The sequence below is a fragment of the Bidens hawaiensis genome, unplaced genomic scaffold, assembly GCF_021521415.1.
Source record: "Bidens hawaiensis isolate Kalapana, Puna unplaced genomic scaffold, B.hawaiensis_p1.1 tig00025672_1, whole genome shotgun sequence".
NCBI lineage: Eukaryota > Viridiplantae > Streptophyta > Magnoliopsida > Asterales > Asteraceae > Bidens > Bidens hawaiensis.
This window is the reverse complement of record NW_027505058.1, coordinates 60,647-82,624: the sequence shown is the minus strand read 5'-3', so window position 1 is coordinate 82,624 and position 21,978 is coordinate 60,647.

Below are 21,978 nucleotides of genomic sequence, written 5' to 3'. Positions count from 1 at the left end.
TGATACAAGCAATCCCATACACCCCCTTATTTATATATGTAAATCGGGTAATGAGATTCCTATGATCTCACTTACTGTGTTGGGAGCTGGGACATCTGCAGAGCGGGTGAGTGATATTTAACCAAATTATTAACTCAAACTTAGCATAAATTTCAAATATAATTAGTCATATTATGTCATTCTTATTATTTTAGTTGACGTTCATCTTATTGATGTGAAACTTTGTACTTGAGCAGACGTCTAGCGAAGGTGAACGATACTTAGAGTCGGAGGTCCTTGAAACAAAAAAATAAAACCTTTCAACGACATGACCGATTGAAGTTAGCCAACATAAAGGTATAGGGTGTGAGGATTATGTTGAATGTATTTGATTGTTCATTTGCTCTTTATTTGTTTATTAGTTTCCAGATTTATCTATTAGCTTACATATTATTCATTTATTTGTTTATGTATTTGTATGTACACCCTGGATGTAGAGGCGGTTAGATGCATGCTACATCTTTATGATTAATCTGTCTACTTATCGATCATGCTCCTTTTTAATGGATTTGTCGCTACCCCTCGCAACGCGGGGGGTCTACCTACTAGTTTTATTTTAAATTGTTTGAATAATATGTAGTTTTCTCAGTTTATTATTTGTAATTCATTTGTTTAAACACCATCATTTTCTTAAAGAAGGAACACGACTGTGAAATCTTGTAATTAAAAAATCATAAATAAATAAATAAATCATTTAAAAGTATATATGTTTATAAAACAAATAAGTTGCTTAATTAGTTAAGTGTTAAAATTTTTAAGAAAAAATCTATATGATTAAAAAGTGAGAAAAATATATAACACGCTTAAACAAATGAAAATAAATTTTTTAATAAAGTTTAAAAAATATAAAATTTTATAAATGTAAACAAATATGTTGGTTAATTTAAATTTATTTATTTTTTGTTGTCAAAACTATAATATATAAAAATGATAAGAAGAATAAATTAAGTGTATAAACAAAAAGAAAGAGAAAAATAAAAGAAACTTATAATTTGTAATCTCAAGGGCAAAAACAACTAACAAAGCTAAACCTACCTCAGGATTCATTTGTTCAAAAATTATTATTTTGAACTAAATGAGCTATGAAAAATAAACATTTAAATTAAAATAGCAATTTACTCCACAAGGTTGTATATTGGGAAGGTTAACGTACAAATGAAATTAACGTGCTAAACATGAGAATCAATTAGAGTAATTATATATATAAGTATAGTTATTATGTAATTACATCATAGAGTAATTATCATAGAGTAATTACATAATTACTCTACTTATACGTATAATTACTATACTTGGTTCTCGCGTTTAACATATTAATTACATTTGTATTTGATCCAAACTCAGGTTGTATAATAGTTATTTAATTTATGAACTTAAATTCAAGATAAGGAAAGAGATATGTTACTATCATATATAGTATGCAATAAATTAATGCCATTAAATTAAGTCAATGATGATAAAAAAATTAATTTACATTTTATTTTAATTAATATATATTGATTAATTATCAACTTATGTAATTGTATTGCACATTTTCAAAAGTTAATCTTTTGAATCTTAAAAATAGTATCCGTGGGGATGAGATCGGTACTGTACCGATACCGTACCGGTACCGATATCGAAAATACTGATATCGCATTTGAAGAAAAATAGGAACCGAATACCGTACCGCATACATCGTTTGGTACCGGTACGTTATCGGTATTGGTACCAGTATTTCGGTAATTTACTGATTAGATACCGCTTTAGCATTTTTGTACTTTTTTTAACATTTAACTAGTCCACAGTAGTTTTTTATTTTTTTATCTACACAAAAAAAGGTTTTTAGGTAATTTTTATGCTGGAAATAACTTCAAATTATTATATATCATTGATTATCATTAATACACTCAACTTTTTAAACCTGTTTTGTTAAAATGGAAATCACAAAGTGACAAGGTTTTTTTTATAAAATACTTACAAAACCATATCCTCATTTCTTGGTCTGCACGAAAGAAATATTATTTTATCAATGGTTATGAAGATGCAATATTCAGTTTGAATGACACATTAAAAAAGTACTAAAATAAATAAGAGTGTTAAGTAATTCATAGTTTCATACACTAACTTTATATTGTTCTTTTGGTGGATGAAATATAGATTGCTTAAAATTTGCATAAAATAGGTAACCATAATCAGTGACGTTTTCAAAAGTTGAAAAGGGATCCCCTAAAAAATATTTAGATTTATCTTATATAATTTCGGTACCAATACCGACTTTTACCACAAAGTACCGGTACTGATACCGTTTTTTACCGATACCGAATTTAAGAAAAAGGAATGCCGATACCGGTACCACTTACGATCGGTCCGGTATTGGTACGGTAGCAGTATAGTTTCGGTATTTGGGAAAAAATGTTCATCCCTAGTATCACGTACAACATATGTATTACGAGATTGTGATTATTATGTATTAAATGTTATTTATTAAACGAAAAATAATGATAATTTTTTTTAGTTTACATATTATTTTCATTAAAGTATATTGATTATAAACTTATGTGATTGTATTACACATTTTCAAAAGTTAATCTTTTGAATCTTAAAAATAGTATCATGTACACCATATGTATTACAAGATTATGATTATTAAGTATTAAATGTTAATTATTAGACGAAAAATAATTGTGTATAAAAACAATTACATTAATTACCAATAAAAAGAAAGAATTAGTATATATATAATTTTTAAAATATTAACAAAATCATATATTTTCCTTTTTGGTAATTTTATTTAACAAACAACAAAATATTATTAAAAATACTAGGAAGGCGCTAGAAACCATCAAATACAAAAAAAAAAAAAACACCAAACCACCGAGCGCGAGCAATTACAACCACGCCCAACCATCCAAGTATGAAAACAGAACAATAAAATATTATAACTGAAAAGAGCACCAATATTCCTTTTTTTTTATTCAAATCTATAGTTAAGTATATGTGCATTGCATTTTCTATATTCGTTTTATTTCATGTTGTTGTTAATTTGTTAAAATTCATATTATATTAAAATCCTTAATATCTTTTTTAACGGCTAAATTCTTATAAATAATTAAATATTTGTGTAAACCTAGTCAAACACATTGATTCCTAACCTTATGTATTAATGACATTTGCCCTATAAATACGAAACAACAAAACATACTCTTAGCATTAGAAACAAAACACAGTAAAAGAAATGTCAAGCTTAAACGAGTTTACTAGTGATGGTAAAAACAAGAGTCACATGGTTGGTGAACCATCATTGTTACAATTTGCTCAAGTCAGCAGTGTTCACATACCGCCTAAGAGCGCTAAAATCATGAGCACTGCTGCACTTAATGCGGCAATAGAGCATGAAATAAGAATGGGTAAGCTAGATCCGAATATGGACAAGAAACAAATGAGACGGTTAGTAAATCTAAACAAATGTTACTTTTACATGTTTAATGACTTTGTTTTTACGTACGCAATTAAATATCTTTGTCGTGTTAGGGTTATCTCAAACCGCTATGCTGCAAAGAAGTCTCATGACAAGAAGCTCAACAAAGTGGCCGAGTTAGAGAAGAGTCAAAAAGAGTTAGAGGTAATTTCCTTGTTTATTTTTTTAGTTTTATTACTTTATAAACCGTTCACGCGTTAATTTAAATTATTTAAAGTTTTTGTTGCAAAACTAGCTATTTATATTTGACACTCATTTCTCTTTTCAACTTTTGTTATAGGGTACCGTAGCTAACCTTCGGCCACGGATTGAACATGAACAAGATGTTCAATCGCATCTAGGGCTTGAGAAAGAAATGTTGGTTGAACGATTGCAAACTACTACTGACATAAGCAATCTGCGAGCTGGTATTTAGTTCATATAATTTTTATGTGTGTCATTTTAAAGCTACTTAATGTTTTTAAAAGATAAATTAAAACTATTAAATTGTTTGTTTATTCATTTTTGTAGCTGAAATCACTAACAACATATTGGAGAGAGATTGGTGGAAGGAACTACACATAATGCAAACGCAAATGCAAATGCAAGCAACCGCCGGCACCCCCGCCCCGCCACCACCACCACAATACAACTAATAAGATGTGTTGAACCTTATAGACTTGGGCATGCATGGTTTATGAATAAGATCTTATGATAATAATAATAATGTATTTGTTGGTTTTAATGGAGATTAATTAGTTTCATGATTGGTGTCATGTGCGAATCTACATACCGTTAAAATATGTTATATAGTACATGATACTGTTTTTTACGTGAATATTTATTAACCATTTTGGAAACACGACACAAGTTAAAATTTACGAATCCGTGACGTCACTTACTTGATATCGCTCCAAATTAACCTAATCACGTCGTTAAATTTTTGCGAGTGTAAGAGTTATGAAGTGACAAATCGTGTCCAGAATCATAAAATTAAACATATACGCATATATTTTCAAAGAGACAATTTTCTTATAGACTAGATAGCATATATATGTCATTCTTTCATGAGAGCCATGAAAATACAATATGCTTTGAGTTGAGAGTGATTCTTGATCATTAAGTGATTACCGAAAGAAATATAAAAATATACATATAATTTTGTGATGGCCTAAAACACAAGAAAACCGTCTAAAAAGAGTTAGAAAGTATTATAATTAGGGGTGAGCAATAACCGAATCGTTAACCGAAACCGACGAAACTGAACCGATATAACCGAAAACCGAATTAACCGAACCGAACTCTTCATTTTAAAATTTTTTCAAGTCTTTTTCCTTCTGTTTCATGTATTATATGCATTAATAGTTTAAAACTATCATTTTTATGTATTTATATCTCCAAAACATGCATTAATATCTCCATTTAATATGTTTAAACCTTCATTTCACGTAGTTATGCATTCATTTCATGTATTTAAACATTCATTTCATGTATTTTTAAGCATAATTTTAGCCCAAGTTTGATACTGGTTATTAACCGAAATTACCCGAACCGAACCGATAACTGATCGGTTAGGTTGGGTTATTGCTAATAACCGAACCGAACCATGCACACCCTTATTATAATTGCGTAATAACTGGACTATGTAATTTGGTCAAAAAGTTTTAGATATCGTCTCCTATCTTTTGATAATTTTAAAAATTAATTAATCTTTGCTTGCGTTTTTCAATTAACTCATTTAATTTTGTATCTATTCATATCTTTTTTTGTTTTACTTTCTTACCACAGTTTTGAAACCACCTCAATATCCGTGTGAATCTTTCTTTAACGGAAAACCAATCATCCAAAATGGAAAAAAAATAACTAATTAATATTTTCTACTTATGACGATATTGATAAATTGGAAGACAGGTTTGAACTAGAAAGCCCAACGTCCATAGAAGCCCATATGCTAAATGAAAACAGGCCCAAGTGATATAAAATAAAATGGAGACAATTATTCAGTTAGTACCTAACGTTTTCTAGAATTAACAAGACTTGATACTAAGATTTAAAAATCAGATACTAAAGTTTTAATTTTATAATAATGTTAAGTATTAATTTTAACTTTCATTAAATGTTAACAGAAATGATATGCATGGATGCCAGTTCGACATTGTTCGGTTGGTATCAAATCTGTTCGATTCGTTGCTGGCGGCAATTAGTATAGTTTACGAGCCAAAAATAATGCATTATTTCGAACACAATTCGGTGGGTTATAGTACCAGTACTCGGTATTGTTTACAATTAAAAGTTGTTTATTTGTTACGACTTACGATGTTCTCAAATAAGCCTTGACTGTCGTAAGTATAAACCCATAAAAAATTTGTTTTAAATTGATCAAAAATATTTCAAAAACTATTAGTAACTATGAACCCATAATACAGAGTTGTTCGGCAGTCGCAGGTATGTTAGTCATGGTACCAGTACGTTACTGGCAATCGATACAACATACGATTCAAAAAAAATATCACATTTAGAAGATAAAAGGATAAAAATCATTCTTACTAATGCGTCCCATTTAAGTTCGCACAACATATCAGTCATAAATATATAGTATGACAATTTCATGTTCTGATTAGTATGGCAATTTGAGTGGAAATGTGTAATGACAATAATTTCCTCAGTTTTTTTTTTCATAGCCTACCATTTCTATGAACATCTAACGAAAGTTAGTATCTAACATTGTTACAAAATGAAATCTTGGCATCCATACATGTGACTTTTAAACCTCAGTACCAAATCTTGTTATTTTAGGGAAACATCAGGGCTATCTACGTAATTGTGTCAAATAAAATGTTATAGGAGGATTATAATATAGTAGAGTTTAACAAATAGTTGATCAATCATATTTATGTTTTGTTGCAAATTATTTTGAAAGACAGCGTTATATTAACAAAGTGAACTAACAAAACTATTTCACATCAAACAAGACATAACTTAAAATATTTTAGTATATTAAATTTACACTAAGTGTCCCAATCGACTGTTAGTTTCTTCGATCTTGAAATCACCCATAAGAAGCTTTTTATTTAAATGCTATCCACAATTTGGATCGGACACGTATTGATTCTGTTAAATATCTAAGGAAACGAAGACAAAAAGGATATACTTATCACATCACCATACTAAACCATCAACCACCAGTTACAAGTACATTCAATGGGGAGGAACATCACACGAACTTGTCCAACCTTGGAAAGTTATGATAACAACATTAATTTATGGTTGGTATTATGTCATTTGAGTACAAATTACCTGTTGTTTGCTCTTTCTTGTTAGTATATATATATTTTTTTTTAAATTTAATTAACCATAGTAGTTAACTAAAACAACGTTCAATATATAATTAAATACCAAGTTTGAATAATTACTATTTAATATGTTTCACATTTGTATCATACCTTCACTTATTTGAAAAACTTGTTAAATACCAGTTGAAAAAAAAGGGTTTAATTTGATACAGTACTTTAGTTAAAATTTGATCACATAATTATTTTAGTAGATAAATAGTTTGTTTAATAATTTGACATACTGTCACATGGTTTATTTTGCTAACCAAATTTTGACCGGTCTAACTTGGACTACAGCCCAGATATTTCAGTATTTCACAACTCACAACAACACTTTGTTTTATGTTGGAAAAGGTGGGAAAACTGAAAAGTGGGATTCATTTTACAAAATAAGATATTTAACATTTGTTTTATCTAACAAATAGTCAAATACATTTATATTCAACAAGTTTTCGTATCCGCGCGTTGCGGTGGGCACGTCAAACGTAGCAGATGTTCGGATACTTAGAAAGTTTAACATGGCAATTTCTTGGATAACAACACGGTGAAGAATTTGTTCATGTACGTTTTCAATTTGACGTATTACTAAAACACAATTACATACAAAATCCAAGTCAATACAACATGTAATCAATAAAAAGTAACCTAATTTGTAATGCAACACTTTTAACAATGAACCTCAAATAGACATTGGTGTAGTGATTCATCATTGAGTCATTAATCGTTCTTCCAATCCGAGCTAGTATTTCTCTCAAATCTTGGGCAATATTCACCTAGAGCCTAAAAAAATAAACTTTCAACTGAATCATCTTATGCTTATACATACTCTAATTTTTAGAGCAACTAAAATAGAAAAGCTGAAGAAAATATATATACCTTCTTTAATCTTGTGCGAGGCTTTTAACCCGCCTTCTTCAGGTTACGCACAAATTAAACAACCGGTTAACAAAACAAACAAACCCGCAATATACCCACAATTGTTTCACAACATTAGGTGAATCAGTGTGTAGGCTTAATGGAACCACCATCATTTGCTTCCGAAATGATATACTCCATGTTCACTGCTACCACTTGTCCTTCGTACTCAACACATTACCAAACTGCTGAAACAGATCCCAAAATTCCATTATGAATTTTACCTAAAATTAGAAGAAGACAATTCGAATACAATACATCATTAGCAGCAAATGAATTCTGTGAACATAAAATACACAAATGGCATATGCATAAAAGTGGTGGCTTAAACATGGAGTAGCATGTTGATATTGTACCCAAATTCTGGACCCAAAATCGTCAGTAAAGCTTAGCTGGGCTACTATTTCAGTCCTATTTTTTAAAGGAAAAAAAAAGTGAATTACTTAAAAGCAATTAAAAGTTTTTAGAATCAAAGATTGTTGTCTACCTCTTAATATTAAATATTTTTGTTATTTACCTGAAATGGAAATTAAGTTGATACATATGAGGTTAATAAAAAATTGACATGTATGATACATAACTTATGAAGTGTAGTTAAAAAATAAAAAATAGGAACTTGTATTTGATGTTATTGCCTACTGCTTTTGATTCCCAATGTTTAACCCTTGTGTAATGTAGTAGAGGGTAGAGGCATGCAATGAGTAGCTTCCACCATATAATGTATAGAAAATCGTCATCAGTACCACCATGTAAAACACAAAAATAAATAAAAATTGGATAATCTAAAACATGGGTTGTAAATAACTTGTAATTATGTGGAAATTCCCAAGGGATCTTCTGAAGGATCATAACTCATATGCAATGAATTATGTAATCAATCAATCAATCAACAATTCAAGCTACGGTGATACAGTTATAAAAGAGAGAGATTGAGCTTGTTACGCCAAATTTCTTGGAATCTTCTTTTTCCAATGGGAGGGTAGGCAGTTTCCGAAGCTTTTGTTGGTGTGTTCCCATTGAGAGGCGAATGCTCAAAAGGACAAACATATGTATGAAGCCATTGGCGATAGATGTAAACAACAAATAGTGGGATAAAATTGTTCAACAGTATAGGCTTAGTTACATTATCAACATAGCCGTTAGCAACCAAATCAAACCGGCTGACCAAAGAAACATAAAGCCGTAAACTTGCGACCCAGTCAATGATAGACAACAGTCAGAGGTTACGACTGTAGCACCTGATAATAATGTCTTAACGAAGTTCGTTCTGAACTATAATAAATAGATCCAAACCTAATAATATTAATACACCAATTAGCATATGCATATGCATACCTGAGCAGCAGTAACAGGCAAGTGAAACACAGCCTTCACAGACGGTTCCAAACCACCACTTCGGTTCCGCCAAGGGTCCCGAATCGAAATACCAATTCGACAATTTGGGTATTGTATACGAAGAAGAAGATGGAAGAGATGGGTACCTGTGTGCATGTAGCCAAGTATGTTTGTGAGAGGCCACCGACATTTCTTTTTAATATTTTCTTGGTTGTTCATAATTCACAAATATACCGCTTAATCACAGGCATATTTTAATAATTAACTATAAATACTATATATTGATGTTTTTGAAAAATGAGAAATGAAATTAGTCATCCTTTCCATGTGCATCTTCCTTTTGACGACATCTGCATATTTTCTTTCACAAAGAAATTTACAAAAACAGAAAGACGACGACGACGACGACGACGCAATTCAATCCACGAAGCAAGGCCGGCCAGAGACACAAAGATTACTGGTATGTTTTCAATTTGTATACGTGTGTGTGAAATTGAAGTATGGAATCGACTTACTTTTTGAATTGCGAACTAATCACGACCAGAACGTACTAACATCCTTAATCTTACATTCCTTCATTCATATCAGCTTACTCCAGGAAGACGTCGATGTCATGTCAGTGAATAATCAACCAGTTTCATGAATTTTGCCATTATAATTCTTTGTTATTTTGGATGCTGGTAACTAAATACAACATGTTTCTTACGTTAGCAGGTCCTCTATCTGGATGTCTTAAGCTATATATATGAACAAGGTACCTGAGATTCTTGAACATGTTTCTTACATCCTTGGGTACTTTAATTCTTATTTTCCTCATATGAATTAAACCACGCTTAATGTTATTTTTCACTTACTCTTATTGCATTGTTACTTTGCATACATGCATGGGTAACCCGTAAATTATGTAACTCTAATTTGACGTGTAAATTCGACCTTCTGTAACAACGTGAAAATTTCGAGTTCAAAGTATCAACTTTCCAAAGTCTAAAGACTAAAATTGCCAAATTCCAAAGTTGAGGGTTTAAATTAAAAATTCGGATTTCCTAACCCATCGCGCTACGCGATGAGTCAGAGGAGAGCCCCATCGTGTATCACGATGGGGTACCTGAAACATATTGACACGTGTGCCACGTGGCACTGGTTATCGCCACGTGTCACCACGTGGCAACACTGCTGCCACGTGTAGTGGTGCCTGACACGTGTCGACACGTGGCAGGTCTATGCTGTGAGTCAGCAGACCTATATCGCGATACGCGATAGGTCTGCTGAGGAACCTATCGCGTATCGCGATAGGGACCAAAATTTCGTCTATAAATAGCAGCCATGGGGTGTTCATTTTACACATCCAAACTCAGCTGTTCTCTCTCTCTCTAACATCTCACTACAACCCGACAATCATATGAACGATTTGCCTCGATGAGCGTGCCACGATCCTTTGTTTGTGTACACCGTTTCCTTGAAGCTTGTGCCACCCTCCACCCTCAATCATCGAGAAGGCGTTGTTATGGCAAAATGTCCCGAAAGACATGCCGACAAGTGTTGAAGTTGGCATATCAAAGTTGATCGAGAAAAGTAAAGCGGCGTCGGAGTGCTGCTCAATTCTCTAGAGTTTCTATACGCCACTAAGGTTATGATGAATTCAATATAATTCAATATTATATTAAAGGCTTAAGCCTTAAGTCGAGGATATACTCGATACCTCGATTAAAGAAAAGAAAAGAAACATAACAAAGAAATGAACGAAAGGATAAATATTGAATATTGTGATAACATATATATGTGTGTAAGTATATATGTAAATATTCTTTGTTATGAAATTATTATTTAATGAATAAAGAGTATTCTTAAATAATAAAAGAAAATGATTACGTTTCTTGGAGAAGAAGAAACGTTGGGTTTTTAATATAAACTAAAGGTTTATAAATTACTTTTAAACTAAAAGTTTTCAAGTAAATAAGAATTGAACTAAAGGTTCAATCGAGGATTGAGATATAAGACTAAAGGTCTTAAGCCGGATCGTGTATCCGACTAACAAAAAGTTATACTCGTACTATAGGTGCGAGATAACAAAGAAGAGGGAAAGACCCTTGGACAGTGTATTGAAGCTGATCCAAAAGAGAAGGCTATACTCGTACTATAGGTGCGAGATAGCAAGGGAAAGACCCTTGGACGGTGAGTGAAGCCGATCCTAAAGAGACAAGGTGAATACGCCCCCAAACTTTTACTTATTTTAAAATGAGTCAAACATGTTATTTGAAATTGTTTACAAGGAACTATGTGTTCCTAAAACCGTTATGAATAAGGGTATAAACCTAGCCCTCAGGCTGTGGTATACGTATGTCTGGATCCTTACATAGGTGGTACTATGCGATGTATGGGCATGATCGTGTTGGGTTCGTAGGCCTTGTTGGCCCGGTTTATTATATGAAGTCAAAAGAGGAGACGGGTGTGGGCGGTCGGGCCCAAGCCCGGCCCGGTTTAGATTTCTTGCATAATAATTTACTAACCCTAGTTCAGTCTCTATATAAACAACATTATGTACTTGTAATATTTGTCACTCAATAAAGATATACCTAGTTGCCACCCGTGGACGTAGGTCAGTTTAGACCGAACCACGTTAAATCCTCGTGTTCGTTTACTGCTTTCGTGTCGTGTTCAGTTCGTGTGTGCGTTTAATCCTAACAAGTGGTATCTAGAGCTTAGGTTCGGATCACGCGAAGAACACGTTGAACCAGCCGAGTCGCCGCCAAACCTCCCGCCGCCGCCACCCTACTGCGCTAGGGTTCCGCCGCCGCTACGGTTCTCCGATTGTCGTTAGGGTTTACGTCGCCGCTGTTTCGCCGCCACTAAACCCAGCCCGACGATCGCGACTAGGGTTCAGTCCACCGCCATACACCACCGTAAGCCAACGCTTGTTGTTTTTTTGAGTTGCAGAAGATAGGGTTGATCTAGGGTTTCGTTTTTTGGCAGCCGCCAAATTAACCCAGCGGTCACCGGGTTCGTCTTGTTGGTCATCAGTTCGATTAGGGTTTGCTGGCAGTAGCGCCGCCACCCTATTACCGATTTGTTCGATCGTCATTCAAGAAGCATCAACCGCTAAAAGTCGTGTCGAGCAGTCTAGCCGACAGAACTGAGTAACCAGCTGCCGTTACGGGTTTGTGGTCGAAGTATAAGTGTGGTAGCCGAGCAGTGAAGCCGGCCTGATTACCTGTTATCGCTGATCAGCCTAACTAAACCAAGAACAAGTTGAATCAGGATTCTATTTTTCATTGAAGAATCGTTGTCAAGTCAGAAGAAGCGTTAAAGAAACGGAGAACCAGTGCCAACCGCGTTTGTCAGGTTTATCGTTTCAGTTTAAAGTTCCGGTTTCTGATTTTCAGTTCGATATTCCGCTGCGTATAAATAGGTTGATTGTTTAACAGAGTTCAGTTGAACAGCCGTTAAGTTCAGGCTCGTGTTGCTGTGTCTGTCTCTGTTTTATCCAGTTTTTCGTTTTAGTCATTGCTATGGCAGAAGACGGAAAGGTTTCGATACAGAAGTTTGACGGACAGAAGTTCGGTTGGTGGAAGATGCAGATTGAGGCACTACTTTGTCAGAAAGACTTGGATGTAGTGTTTGAGGATGAAAAACCAGAAAAGTTGTCAGAAGCAGATTGGAAGAAGTTAGACAAGAAAGCTAGGGCTTGTATTACTTTGTCGTTGTCGGAAGATGTGGCGTTTAACATCATGAAAGAAACCACAGCACGTGGTATGATGGACGCACTATCCAACATGTATGAGAAGCCTTCGGCAGCGAATAAAGTCTATCTTATCCGAGAGCTAGTGACAACAAGAATGAAAGAGGGTGGGTCAGTTACAACTCATATCAATAATCTTAATTCGATCTTGTCCCGCTTAGTGTCAGTTGACATTAAGTTTGATGATGAAGTTCAAGGCCTCTTGTTATTATCCTCTTTGCCCGACAGTTGGTCGCAAACAGTGACTGCAGTTTGTAGTTCGTCTACAAATATTACTTTCGATGGGATTCGAGATCTGATTCTGGGAGAAGATTCAAGACGCAGAAGTTCAGGTGAATCATCAGGCAATATGCTAGTCACAGAAGGTAGAGGTAGGGGAAAACAGCGAGGCAGTGGGAGCAGGAAGAGGAGTCAGTCTAAGACTCGTAAGGATATTGAATGTTGGGGTTGTAAAGAGAAAGGACACTTCAGGAATCAGTGTCCGAATGGTAAGAAAGAGGTGAACGTTACAGAAGACGACACAGATGACGGGGTCAGTAGTGATGAGGCTTTGGTTTGTAGTGTTGAGAGTAGCGTTGATGCTTGGGTGATGGATTCTGGTGCATCGTTTCATGCCACTCACTGTAGTGAAACGATGAAGAATCTTAAATTTGGGGATTTTGGAAAGGTTCGACTAGCGAATGATGATATTTTAGAGGTTACGGGTATGGGAGACGTTGATTTGATAACTTCAGCCGGTACTTCTTGGACTTTGAAAGACGTGAGGGTTATTCCAAGTTTGAAGAAACGTTTGATTTCAGTTGGGCAGTTGGATGACCAGGGGCACGATGTTAAGTTCGGGAATGGGCAGTGGAAAGTAGTCAAAGGGAATCTAGTTGTTGCTCGTGGCAAGAAAATGGGTTCGTTGTATATGGTCGATATGTCATCGAAAGGAGTGGATCCAGTTTTGGTGAAAGGCAAAATCCGGTTCACAGAATCTCGTGGGCAGAAGAAGGTTCGTTTTGCAAGTAACAAACCCAGAGCCAAAGTGAAGATTCAGGATGAACGAGCTAGGAAGGTTAAATCAGTTGGGGGACATCGTGACAGTGGGAGCACAGGTCGTGTTTCAGTTACAGTTCCAGGTCGACAGTGGATTAAGAAAACCAGTATTCCAGCTGTAAAAGTCTCTCCAATGAATTACTTGCTGAATATGGAGAGTGTTTGTTCTCAGGTTATCTCAGGATCCGGTAGTTCGTTACAGTGGGAGCCGGTAGGGACAGAGAATGGGTCAGGGGCAGTTTCAGCCGTGACTGACGTGTTGGAGCTCCGGGGAGCTTCAACGGGCCTTCAGGTTAATTGATGAGAAGGCGGTGGCAACTAGAAGAAGTTTAATGTTCAGATTACAGAAGTACAATCAGGAGTGCAGACGAGAGTACTCAAGGCCTCCGAGTGGGAGATTGTTGGGTTCGTAGGCCTTGTTGGCCCGGTTTATTATATGAAGTCAAAAGAGGAGACGGGTGTGGGCGGTCGGGCCCAAGCCCGGCCCGGTTTAGATTTCTTGCATAATAATTTACTAACCCTAGTTCAGTCTCTATATAAACAACATTATGTACTTGTAATATTTGTCACTCAATAAAGATATACCTAGTTGCCACCCGTGGACGTAGGTCAGTTTAGACCGAACCACGTTAAATCCTCGTGTTCGTTTATTGCTTTCGTGTCGTGTTCGGTTTCGTGTGTGCGTTTAATCCTAACAGATCGCACCACCCTTGGTCGTAGGACGCTCTCCTGCAGGGAGTACGACCGTTGTGTATATTTACGGGTACTTAACTAAGTCGAACGCTGCGGTGTTTGCTGAGGTGACCTAGAGTAGAGGCTCATATTTATAATGTGTTATTTGACTTTGTTATTCCTAAGCCACGTTGGGCCGAGGCAGGCGTAGTCTCGAGGGGTAATAAAGTAAAAGAAATATTTTTGCGTCAGCGTGTTCACCAGCATTCGTCGCTGACGTATTTTATTACATTTTTGCAGGTGAACAAAGCTAGAGCTTGGAAATGGCGAAGTACTAATATCCGATGGCTCGGATTTCTTTTGTATAAATTAAATATGGTGGTTTTGTAAACATAAACAAGTAATCTTTTGTTAACTTAAACGGGTGTTTATAATTCCGTCTTTTGAATATATATAAATGTTACACTTTTGATCCTTAAAGTTTTATAAGTCTTCCGCAACATAACGCAACTCTGAATTATTTACAAATACGATACCAACTTATGGGTCGCACTCCTAGGCCCTAGAAGGGGGTGTGACACCTTCCTACTGCGTTTATAATATACTTTTTTCAGGAACTCGAAACATTTAGCGGTTGGGGCTGTAGCTTTAGGCTTTTTTCTCATAGTTGGAGCCATTTAAAAAAAAGTGCAAGATGCGGATGATCCACGGCTTTTTCTTAAATCTGATTTTTACTGCTACACTCATACCAGGTGTAATTAAGCTGGTTCTTGGTGTTTTCGGGTCAACTTATTGACACGCAAAGTTTAGTTTTTTTGGTGGATATGTGACTAACTACCTAATTATTTTTTAACTATGTGTTTTATAATGTAAACAGGTTAGGGATCTTGGTATATTTTTTTTCACATTCTATGATCACTGGATTCATGGGTGGGACAGCAACTGTCATCTGCCATCAACTACTTAAAAGGTATTCTTCGTTTTAAGAATTTTACTACAAATACTGATGTTATTTATCTGTTACAAAGGCCATCGTTAAGTATAAACATGAGCTATAATACTACAGATAGATATGCATATATAGTGTGTTATGCTACATATGTGTGAATGTTAAAAGTTAAAAACTAAAAGGCGATGAAACTGACAGGTCTAGTGGAGCAACGGCTCAAATTAGATGGCTTTCCCATACGGATCGAATGTTAGAAGCTTTTTTGTTTCAGTTCCTTTGGCCCATAACATTATTGAAGTTATATATAGCTTCTAAAATTTGTCCACTATTTATTTAACGAAACTTCAAATCTTTTGGCTAAAATGTTTTATTCTTAAATGAGTTGTAAGTGATTTAAAGTAGTTAAGAGAGGAATTGAAATGACTCTCACATGCTTTTTTTAGTCAAATAAATTGACCAGCAAGAAATTATTAATATGGTCAAGGGGTGTGAATTGTTTGATCATTGAAAGTTTTGTTTTAATTTGTTTTAACACATAATTAAATAATGAAACATTTATATTCATGTTTTCAGGAGTCCGAAGAAAGAAAGATGTGTGGTGGTAGAGATTTTGAGATTTAAATTGGTAAATTTGCATAACTGCATTGTGTTATACTGTTAGCAAAGGTTTGTAATTTTTCAACAATTCATCACTTAATCTTACAACAGAAAGACACTAAATGAACATATAAAGTAATAGGACACAACTTTTTTAGTTTTACCTAACGTGTAATGATGCTTTAATTTTGTTTACATAAAAATTTCTTGAAGTTTCTTCTCATGCCATAAGTTAATTCCCAATTAAAACAAAAATAATTAACACCTAGGCTCTTGCATTGACAACCGTTTCACCTCACTTACCAAATACATATCTTGATCATGGAATTGATATTGATTTCTAAGACGGTTGAATTGGTGAATCTGAATACGATTGGTATATTTGTTCCTGTCGGAGAACCTTTTTTGTATGTGAGTCTTTTTAGTTGTTTTTATTTCTTATCTTCATTCACAAAATTAGCTTCACTCCATGCGTTGTCATTATAACCCACTGACCCGTTATGAAAACTAACAAGCAATAGATTTTTTTTATTTCTATTTTTTTTTCTTTTTATATAGTATGTATTTTGGTTTAATTGCAGATGAACCACACTCAAGTAGTTTATTTGGGGGATTATAACCACAACCGAAAATACTCTAAGGTAACAATCTCATAATTCATATTCAATTGCCACTTATCTTACTTTTATCTCAAGTACAAAAGTATTGTTGGTGTACGAAGTGATGGCATGCTTATAGTAGATTATGCAAAAGATTACTAAAGACGATCTAGAATTGGGTCAGCTACGTGCCTACGTGGATAGAGAGAGATGAAAAGTGTTATTTTATAGAAGGGTGGAATCGTAAAGAGACCTCCGAGATGAAAAGTTAGATTGAAGAATTGATTGAAGCAACAACGAGCACGCTAAGCTAAGATAAGCAAGATCTCTATAATTGTTTCAAGTTTGGATATAACTGTTTCAAAGTCGGATATTCTGTGTAACGTATAATTGTTTAGGCTCATAAACTTTGACTCAGATTGCTTTTATTCTTTGTGAATGTCAAAAGAATTGGCATTTTTGTTTGAGCAGTCTCAAATAGATGTTTGTTAGTGGCTTGATTTTAAAACTTCTGTTACTGATTACATGTTGATGATTGATCAATCCAGTGTCTATTTTGGTTTATGGATTTTCATATTTATTGTTTAATTACCTGTTAATTGTCAACCCATTAAACATTAACAAACTGTAAAATAAACAAATCTATAATCATAATTTGCAGTTCTTTGAAGGACCCCTTGACTACTTGGGTAGCCTAAAGCAGCTATACAGCCTTTCCAAATCAGCGAACACAAGGTCGTTTTGGTGATAGAGTCTTGAAAGGCGTTTCGTTATCGGGCCCTGTATCCTATGAACCAACTTCTGGGTTATTTTCTTTTTATGGAAAATTGTCCTTTGTTGTCTTTGATAAGTGAACCTTCACTTTGTTTAACCTAATTTTTACTCTACTTATTATGTTTTTATGAGATGAATTTAATTTTTATAATTTGTTTACTATTTTATGGCCACGGCAACTCATGGTTTTCCATCACGGTACTTCAACTCATGCGGCTATGAAGATTTGGCAGCACACGCTAACATGATCAACTACTAACAGGTACGTGAACATATTACAAGATAATCAGTACGTTCAATTGTCACTATGCTAACTTGCTATACCTAACAGATTATGCTGCATGTATTTAAATTCATCTCTCTCTCTTTTTCGTGAAGTTTACGTCGCTTGAGGTCTGCTCTGTTTATTTTGTTTTCGTACACATCATTAGGACTACACATTAGGTCATTTGCCTTATCTTTTGTTGTATTAATTTTTTATAATTAGTTTACTTTTAGTCCACATATTTAGGAGTGTGCCCTGTACCTTTCATGTTTATTTTTGTTGTTTGATGGGCCATGTGGATTATGAGATAACAATAGAGGCTCTTTCAGTAGGTAATCACCAACAATTACCTTTTTATGTATATATATTTGAAGCTTTACTATTGGATCGAGAATTGGATTAGTCGGTAACAAATGTCAAGCGTACATAAACTCATGACAGTGTTGCTTTATGGTGTTATGAAGCTCGCATTCGGTGACAACAAGGGGGGTGGTAGCAATATTATAATCAATCAAAGCCTTAAGCGATTGTCGTCTACAACAAGAGGAAAATATGGTAAGTTATATCATGTCTATAAATTTATTTATTGCATTGTAATATCTCTCCACAATATAGGCACTACCTTATGCAGACTCTTTTGGTGTTATAGCACAAAAGAGGTTTCAAGAGGTGTGTGTTGTTTTTGGCGACGCTCTCAACTGGATACTTACTGGTCACCTTTGTTGTATTTTTATTTAAAATTTTGTCATGTATAACATTTTGAGCATTCAAACATGCAATGTATTGAATACTATGTACGCGTTGTTTTTTCATTGGATATCAACAATCGTCAGCACGTAGCAACGCGCGGGTACGATTTCTAGTTAATTTTATATGACAAATAGTCAAATACATTATATTCAATATTTTCTTGATTGTTCATAACTCACAAATATACCGCTTAATCATAACCAGATATAAATCATTAACTATAAATACTATATCTGGGTGTTTTTAAAAAATGAGAAATGAAATTATGTTCGACGTATCACAGCCACAGGTATTGATTAATACATTCAAATAATACATAAAGACGTCTCTCGTTCTTATGGGTGAAGAATATGGGCAAAATTGTTGAGTTGGATTGGAAGATTTTGTGTTCTTTTGCATTTTAAAGACTTTTATTGTAATCTGTGTTTATGTTGTATTCGGGCGTAAACTCGGTGTATTTGATTGATGGCTAGTCACTAGTCTCTTTATTATTAAAATTCAACTATTCAAAAAGAAAAATCCTACATAAATTATATAATCCATAAATATTGCTTTCTCTATCTTCTACACTAGTTGGTCCAACTTTATCTGTTTTACACGTTGCTCTCATAACCAAATCAAGCCGAATCAGAAACGTCAGGGGTGAGCAAAAAACGGTTTAGAACCGAGGAACCGGAACCGATGCCTCCGAACCGCTAATTTGTGTACCGGTTCGGTTCTCGGTTCTCAGAATTTGCATTAAACGGTTCCCTGTTCGGTTTCGGGTAAAACCGGCGGCTCTAGACTTGGAACCGAAGAACCGAAATATTCAAAATGTTGGTGGCTGGGAATAACTAATCTTGTTCCACAAGTAACTTTACCTTTTTACGTATTTTATTATTATTACTACATGATAATTTAGTCTTTTTGGCGGTAAAAATACTACAAAGATATCTTAATCATTAACGAACTATTTGTTTCAGATGGAAACATATTCAGATTCATATTTGAATGAACCAAAACCTCTGACTTTTTTCTAGTTCATTGATATCAGGGTGATGGTTGATACTTTTGATATTTATGGTTTTAGGTTTGAAATTTAACTCAGTGGTGTTTTCCTACAGTGGTCGGTTCTAGAACGTTAAAATAGGTATGAACAATTGCAATGGAGGATCGGAGGGTGTGCGAGTCGGACCATTGGCCGGGGCACATAATTTTAGGGGAGCACATGTTCTTTTATACATATTACATATATATATGTTTTTTTTTTGTGTTAAAAATAAGGTTATTTGCAATGGTTTATGAGATAATTGCATGCTCAGAATGGTTTATGTTTATAATAAATCGGTCGATAAAAGTTTTATCCATGTACACTAGCGAATAAAAAATTTTCTTTAAGGCCTACGAGCCTTTTTATTTTGGCTCGTCTGAGGTATTTAAATTCTCGGAGACGGCCATGAACGATTGGCATTTTGTTTAGAATGGCTCGATTGAGAATTTATAGTAGTTAAACCTTCTTATCACTAACATTTTGAATTTAGAATAGTGATAAAGTAGTTTTTTTGGCGGTAAAAATTATAAAGCTAAGTATTGGTTAATCATTAACCTTTTGTATTTATGGAATTCGACTTCTAATCCAATAGCATCGGAGTGATGGTGAAGGTTGGGATTTTTGTGGTTTCAGGTTCGAAATATAACTCAGTTAGGTTTTCTCATGATGTTGAGTTTCTTTCTTAATGATGGTGTTTAAACGATTTAGACTTGGAAAATCAAAATTATACTAGTTCTAAACGTGGTTAAAAAAGGTTATTTGGATTTATATGATAGCTTCTTGCATTCATTTTCTTTTCTTTTTTTAAGAATTATCATTCTTTTATAAATAAATAATATACACTAAAAATGGTAATAATTAATTAAAAAATCAAATATAAGGCCATTTTGATCATACTTGTGTATAGTCCGAAGTTGAAGAAAGAGATATATGTTAGGAGGACGTGAGGGAGATGACCATCAATCCTTCTGCAAGTACAAGCTCGTGTGAAGGATGCGCCTTATTGCGGATAGCTTAAGCAAGCTCGTGCGAAGGATGTGCCCTATTGCCGACTCAAGCTTTTACCGAGCCGAGTTTGAGCTCAATTTTTAATTTATAAAGATAAATGAGGCTAGTCCAAAGTAGGGATGAGATCAGGACCGTACCGGTACCGACCGGTCCCGGTCCCGAAAATCGCGGATTCTTGGTACCGGTAACGGTACCGAAATATTCGGTTCGGTACCGGTACCGGTATGGGACCGGGACAGGACTGGGACGGTACCGGTATTTAAGGTAAAATTTCGGGAAATACCGGTCCCGTACCGTACCGGTACCGGTACCGAAACTCAAAACGTTGGTACCGATTCGGTACCGACGGTACCAATCCCGAATTTGCCCATCCCTAGTCCAAAGCTATTTTATCTCGACTCGTTTACATCCCTTAATTGATTGTAATAGACCAAACAGCATGTCGTAATAATAAAACCAACTCCATCATTTAAAAACTATACTAATAATTAAATACATTCAAAGTCGTCGTCTTCACTTTTGAAAACTTCACATTAAACAAATTTGATATTCTAGATGATTTCCTAGGTAACTAGACCAATCAAAATTGGTCATGAATGTGTTCATTTTATTTGGACAAACACAAAAGTTTATAATAATCAGAAAACTCTAAATACCATGGTATTCTTATTTATAAAAAACTTATTATTATCTGAGATCAATATTATTTTATATTATACTAAATTATTAGATGCATGTTGCCCATCTCTTCCGACACATTCATTCAACCGCTCCCTTGGAAAAAGCAATGCTTGTTCACTTGTTGTCCCAAAACCATATTAACCCATTCGTTTTAAGAATGCAAACTAAATAAAATTAGGAAAAGGGAAATTGATTTTAATAGCAACTAGTCTTAAGCCCCCACGTTGTGGCGGGGGCGTAAAACCACGAAAAAAGTAATTTAAAACGTTTTATTCCAGTTGTGTATCGAATAGGGTGGACCCATGCTTTGCATAGAGACTGTTAAACCAAACAAAAATTAGATGTAAAACGTTTAATCATGCACGTCTGTTCCAGCGTGTTTACGGGCAAATATGAAATTGTAACGTATAAAATATACTAAGAAATAAAAAGTTTGTGTTTTGTATATGTGAAGTATAGGTGCAACCCCTTAAGCTAGGCTACAACTCTTTAAGCTTAAGAAAGTGGGTGCAGCCTCTTAAGCTAGGGTTACATCCCTTTATGCTTAAGAAAGTTGAAAATTAATATATACTAGCAAAAGTGCCCGCGCGTTGCTGCAGGTTCGCGTAAGTTATCTTCTCGTATTGTGTCACACCCCGACCAAAGGCGGCAGAACATGTCGGGGTGCAACGATTGCTCATAAGCGCATGACACTATTTAAAGCGACAATATTTAACAAACTCATTTCATTTCACAACATCGAAAATGTCACATAACCAAATATTCATAACTCAAATACAACAAAATATAACAAAATATAGCAAATCAAATATTGTTCAT